Raw genomic sequence first — 6427 nt, 5'->3', positions numbered from 1 at the left:
GTGCACCCTCGGAGGGTCCGTGTGGACCGTGGGCCGTGGCTCTCGCTTCTCTCCTTCCTCACCTGTTGGCCGTGTGTCTGTGGCCCTCTCCACCCCCACCCCTGCCCCACATCCTAAGCAGTTTTTAGAAGACATGAGGCAGTTTCACAGAAGGGGGCCGTCTGTGGAACGGGGAAATGGGCATCTCTCCGAGTTTTAAAGTAAGCTTGTTTCCCGCGGGCTGTGTCATGGGTGATCTGGAAGTCACCTTGATCCAGCAACCATGCAGCTGTGGGACACAGCCCCGTCTTGTGGCCTTGCAGTGCGTGTTGGTGTCCATCGGTGACAACCAGGACATGGGAGTGCCCACAGTCGGCACAGGTCAGCAGGCTCGTGTGGCCAGGGTCTGGGGGGAGCCCACTGGGGTGGGGGGGAAGGTCCCGTGGTCCCCAGGGGAAGGGCCACATTCCAGTCTTGTGCAGCCACACCAGGGTGCGTGCCCGCTCTCAGCTCCAATGTACGCGGATAAGAGAGGCCGATTCGGTGCAGATATCGGGGAGCTTGCTTGTATCTGTGTCATGCACATAAACATAGTTTCAGAGGATATTTGCCCTTACATTATTTCCTTAAAAAAAAAAGAAAATCCCAGCCTAACCCTTGACTTAGAAACAGCCACTCAGCGGGGCACCTGGGTGGCTCAGTCACTTGAGCGTCCTACTCTGGGTTTCTGATCAGGTTGTGAACTCAGGGTCCTGGCATGGAGCCCCGCGTCAGGCTCCCTGCTCAGCGTGGAGTCCGCTTGAGATTCTTCCCCACTCACTCTCCTCCCCCTTGCACGCACATGCTCTCTCTCTCTCTCTCTCTCTCTAATAAATGAATAAATAAAACATTTGAAACAAACGAAAACCCAAGCCACTCATTCAGAAAGCACTGATGGGCACCGTTGCAGCCCGTGGCAGTGGAGAAAGGCTGAACAAATTCCTTGCTGTCGGGAGGCACGCAGAAGTACCCACAGAGCCAGGATCAAGCTACGGTTGTGTGCTGGGCAGGGAAAGCATGTGACGCAGAACTTAGAGCAAGGGTTAAAGACAAAACTGAGGACCTCCCCCGTTAACCTTCAGCTGCTGAGAATCCTTGCTGTAGGCCCTACCTTCTGTGGGGGGAATCTTCCCGTGTTTCCCCCCCACCCCGCCGCCCTCCCCACCAAAGGCAACTGTCGTCCTCCTGGGCCACCCCCCTCCCCCCTTCCCCAGGCCAGGCCCAGCGGCCCACCCCATCCCCGCCGCCCTAGAAAGCAGTCAGAATCACGGGTCCCACTGTGGGACCGGCCCTGTTCATACACAGCGTGTCCGAAACGGGATAGCAAAGACCAGCCAGTTACCGCGTCCTTCCGTGCGCCTAGAAGACTCGGGCTTCCTTTGCTCTAACCAAAATGTTAAAACCCCACTGAGCGAAATGAAAGTGCTTTCAGGCTATGTTGGACTGCAGGTCACCCCGTGGTCTCCGGGCCCCATACGTGTGGTGGCCCTGCCCAGTTCCCTCCTCATCTCACACATGGTCTGCGTGCCCGAGGTCCCCACTCTGGACCCCAAACCCTTGCAGATGCCTGGTCATGTCCAGTCCCTTCCCGCCACAGCCCGTCCCCACATGCTCGGGGCGACCTTATTTCCTTTTCCTACAACAGGGCTGTAATTCTCTCATGCTGCCCTGTGCCCCCCCCCCCCCAAGCCTCCAGCTGGGGCCTCTGCTCTTTCTAAAGGGGTGGAGAGAGGGAGGGTGTCAGAATAACATGGGTGTAAGTCTACAACCAGGCCCCAGTGCCCAGTGATGCGAGAAAACCTCTCTAAAGACCGGATAGACAAGGGGAGCCAGTTTAGATTTCTAAGTCAGCATGACTGCACATAAACTTTGTTTGAACCAAAAGCCTGACTTATGGCCCCCGCTACCCACGCATCGTGCACCTGCTTTGTGAATGAGTCAGCTGAAGGAAAACCGTCTAGTCCTTGAGATGCCCGTCAATGCCCCTGGCTCCCCACATTCCTTTACGATAAAACTCGTGATTCCTGCCAATGCTAAGCTATAACCTTTTTGTAAAAAATATTTCTTTTTATTTGACAAAGAGGGAAAGAGAGAGCACAAGCAGGGGGAGTGGCAGAGGGAGAAGCAGGCTCCCCGCTGAGCGAGGAGCAGGACCCCGGGATCATGACCTAAGCCAAAGGCAGATGCTTAACCGACTGTGCCACCCAGGCGCCCCGAGCTATAATTTTTTGAGCTTTTACAAGATGTAAAAAAATTACATAATCCTGTAAAAACTACTCATTCTTTGGAGCACTTCCTTCCCTGTGAAGAGTGTGGTTCCTGGCAGCTGTCCTAACCTGCCCTTGAAGAAAACTTCTATTAGAAATGGAGAAACTTGGGGCGCCTGGTTGGCTGTCAGTTGAGGGTCTGCCTTCGGCTCAGGTCATGATCCCAGGGTCCTGGGATCGAGCCCCGCATCGGGCTCCCTGCTTGGCGGGGAGTCTGCTTCTCCCTCTCTAATAAATAAATAAAATCTTGAAGAAAAAAAAAAGAAATAGAGAAACTCTATTCTTTCTTACAGAGATTCTAAAGGTTTGTTCATTTTTCGTCAACACCAAGTCTTCCGGTTTGCCTGGGACATCCTGGCCTTAAACCTGAAAGTCCTCTCTCCCAGGAGACGATGCAGCCTGGGCTAACATGGGTGGTTGGCCACCTCTGACGTGCGTGTTTCTACCACACCATCAAGCAACTAACTCAATTCTCTGAGGACTCCGAGGGCGTGTCCCACCAAACCAACTCAATTCTGGTACTGTCTATCCCGGAGGTGGCGTCAGATCCCACAGGCTAGGGGCTCAGGGCCGCCAAGCTGCTTCTTCCCCTTCAGATGCCGGGTGCAAATCCAGGCTGTCGTCTGTGCTTCCGATAATTAGCTACAGATCAGGTTCAATGAGTTTGCTAGAGCGGTTCCCAGATCTCAGGAAAGTGGCTTATTCACTGGGTTACCGGTTTATTACAAAGGCTGTGAATCAACGGCCAGATGAGGAGATGTGTGGGGTAGGGGTGCTGAGCTTCCATGTCCGGGGGGGCCACTCGCCCCATGATGTGGTTTGGAGCATTGGGGTCCAGAGCTGACGGCTAAGAAAGAAGTCTTGAGACGTCTTTGGTGCAAAAGGTGGTTTTATTATAGCACAGGACAGGACCATGGGCAGAAAGAGCGGCTTCTGTGGGATTGTGACCAGTAATTTATGTACTAGGGAGTTGGGGTAAGGAAAGACAAGGGGAAATTTCCACGAGGACTGGCATATGCTAAAGACTCTCGGGATACAGGAGGCCAGGCTATTGTCAAGCGAGGGTGGTAATCACTTTCTCGGCCTTTTGGCTTAGCTCAAGAGAAGACAGCTGGGAGTTTCCTGGAAGGTTACACTCGGCCCGCCTCGAGTATTCAACGGGCTGCAGGTCGTAAGGACATTTAATTTTATCTACAAGTCCTTCTGCCTCTGTTCCCCACGTCACCTCCCCCCTTGTGCCCCCCATCCTGCTGCAGACCTGCAACTGGGCCCATGCGGAGGGTATGTGGCTTTGGGTTCCCGACTGGGATCGTTAATTCCATGCAAGGGCCTCTATACTGCATGTGGCCTGGGGCTCTTTGTTCGGGCAGGTGGTGGGGCTAGACAGGCCAGCGCCATCACTGCTCAAGCTGGTAGCATGTTCCTGCTCAGGGGTCTCAGCCCAGCCTGCACCTGGGGAGCTTGAAATGACAGTGGCCACAGACCTGCTGAGTCAGGGGCTCTGTGGTGGGCTTAGCGATCTGGGTCTTGTCAAGTCCTGCAGGTGATTCTGATGCACGCTCTACCTTGAGAACCACCAGATGAAGCTGGAGGATGTCTAATTATGGACATAAATGTGTGGTCTGCAGGTGAGGGCTGCAGATGCTGTGTGTGCAGGGGGGATGCCCGCTGGGGAGGAGGCTGCCTGGAGGGAGGGGTCTGCCCTGCTTGGGGACCTTCTCTGGCAGGCCAGCTGAGGCCAGGCCTGGGCTGATACCCCGAGGCAGTCTCCAGAAACAGGATCCAAAGGGGTGCCTGATAGTTCAGTCAGTTAAGCATCTGACTTTTTTTTTTTTTTTAAGATTTTATTTGAGAGGTGGGGGTGGGTAGGGGCAGAGGCGGAGGGAGAAGCAGACTCCCAGCTGAGCAGGGAGCCCAATGTGGGGCTCCATCCCAGGACCCTGGGATCATGACCTGAGCCGAAGGCAGACGGTCAACGACTGAGCCACCCAGGCGCCCCAAGCATCGAACTCTTTAATTTCTCAGGGTTGTGAGACTGAGCCCTATGTCAGGATCCCTCTGCCCCTCCCCACCAAAAAAGAAGCATGAACCACAGCGTCAGGTACTCCCAGTCCCATTTCCTGTTTGTGTGACATACTCCCACTAATTTTCAAATAATCCTCTTGAAACCTTCCCACCTTGTCCCCGCGGGATGGAGGGGAGCCAGATGAGACTCTGGTGAAGCCCTGGCTCGAAGTCTAGCTCTGCATCTCACTGGCTGCGTGACCTTGAGAAAGTTTTGTCTTGTCACATTACTGGTCCCTAGAGCCCCCTTCCACCTGTTTCTGAGAGGACTCCAAGAGACTGCTCACAGGGGGTGGGTGGCCAGAGTGTTCCACATCCGGCACCCCTGTCCAGGGCAAATCCCTGGGCCTCAGAGGCCTGACATGGCAGGGACCAGGACCAGCTCCCAAGCCCACGCAGCTAGGTGCCACCTGCAGCTCCCACTGGAGCCATCTCGCACGCCCAGGGGCAGAGGGTCTGTAGCATCCCTTAATCCAACCGTGTTAAGTGGGCTCCAGACCACCAGCCTCTGTCCATCCCTCCCTCTGCCCCAGAGTCCCCTGCCCCTCTAAGAGCTCCTACAGATCCCTCCAAGGCTGTCCAAAGTCCCAGGCCCTCAAGTGCTCCTTCCGTCCTCGGGTGAGCTGAAAATGAGCTCTCCCAGCGTCAAAAATCACAGACTTGATGTGTTACCTGGCCAGGGAGCAGCTCTGCTCTCTTTCACCCGGCCTTTCTGGAAGTAATTCCTTAATTTACTAAGAGGAATGTAGTCTCCACGACAAAATCTGATGGCACACTGACCACAAATAAAAACAAGGCTGGTGAAAATGCCCAGCAAGTGACTCCCATAAATACAACTCCGAAGTAGGGCCCTGGAGCTGCAGAACCAGGGGGCTCTGGCTTCCACCCGACGACCAGCCTGGTGTTTGAGGACAGCCCTGCTCCCCGCAAGTGGACCCCATTGTGACTGTATCTGTCTAATTCCTCAGCTATCTTTCTTGGAAAAAGCACACGCTCTTCAGGCTGCAGACTGCCAGGAGGAATCATCCCATTGCACCTATGCTTCTCATGATATTGGGGTCTCTCTCCCATGAGCGTCAAGCTCTTTGACCACTGGATGATGCCCCCACCTCCTCACTTCTAAAACAGGTCATGGATTCTAGTTACCGAGTATTTTAGAACTTCTGTGTTGTGCAATTGTTGCAAAACTCAGTTGTCTTAAAATGCCATTGCTGGGGGACGCCTGGGTGGCTCAGTTGGTGACACGTCTGCCTTCGGCTCAGGTCACGATCTCAGGGTCCTGGGACTGAGCCCCATGTGGGGTCTGGCGCTCAGCGGGGAGTCTGCTGTCTCTCTTCCCCTCTGCCCACTTGTGCATGATCTCTCTCACAAATAAAAGAAACGCCACTGCTGAGGGCACTGTTTCAAATGTCGCAGCATCCACTGTGTCCTGGTGAATGTTGACAAATGCCCAATGTCCTTCAACTATCCTTAAGTTGTTGCTGTGGGTTTGTGTTGTTAGGTGAAAACCTGTTGGTTTCTGGGGCCACACTTCTAAACCCTGGCAGGAACTGGCCAGGTCGCCATGCTAGCCCCGAGGCACCCTTCTTCTGGCGCTGATACCTAGAGCACTTATCTATCCCTGGGGTGGTTTCCCACACCGGAAGGACGGGGCACAGATGAGGCCACGCTGCCTTCAGTGCCTGCACAGACAAGGAGGCACAAATACACGATGACCAAGAGTCCTGGCACACTGGCCCTGGGGGTTAAGGGCAAGCTAAATTCAAGGGGCTGTGGGGCCCTCCCAAGGAGGGGAGGGCACAGATGTTTTACAGGGCAGACGCTGAAACCCAGCAGGCCGAATGGGGCGGATTTTAGATCCCCAGGTCAGACTGCAGAGCCCACCGCAATCCCGCTTCCCTCGCCGCTGAGGCAGGTGAGGGACAGCAGTGCCACACGCCAGCGAATGGCATGGGGGTCCCCGGAACGCCAGGCTGGCGGGCAGTCCCCCGTGAGACCCCGCGCCCCAGCCGCCCCCCGAGGGCTCCCCCCACGCCCCAGCCGCCCGCCCCGCTCCCCGAGGACTCCCCCCGGACCCG

This window comes from Zalophus californianus, chromosome 1 (assembly GCF_009762305.2).
Source record: "Zalophus californianus isolate mZalCal1 chromosome 1, mZalCal1.pri.v2, whole genome shotgun sequence".
NCBI lineage: Eukaryota > Metazoa > Chordata > Mammalia > Carnivora > Otariidae > Zalophus > Zalophus californianus.
The sequence above is the reverse complement of the archived record's forward strand: the minus strand, read 5'-3'. Positions refer to the sequence as shown.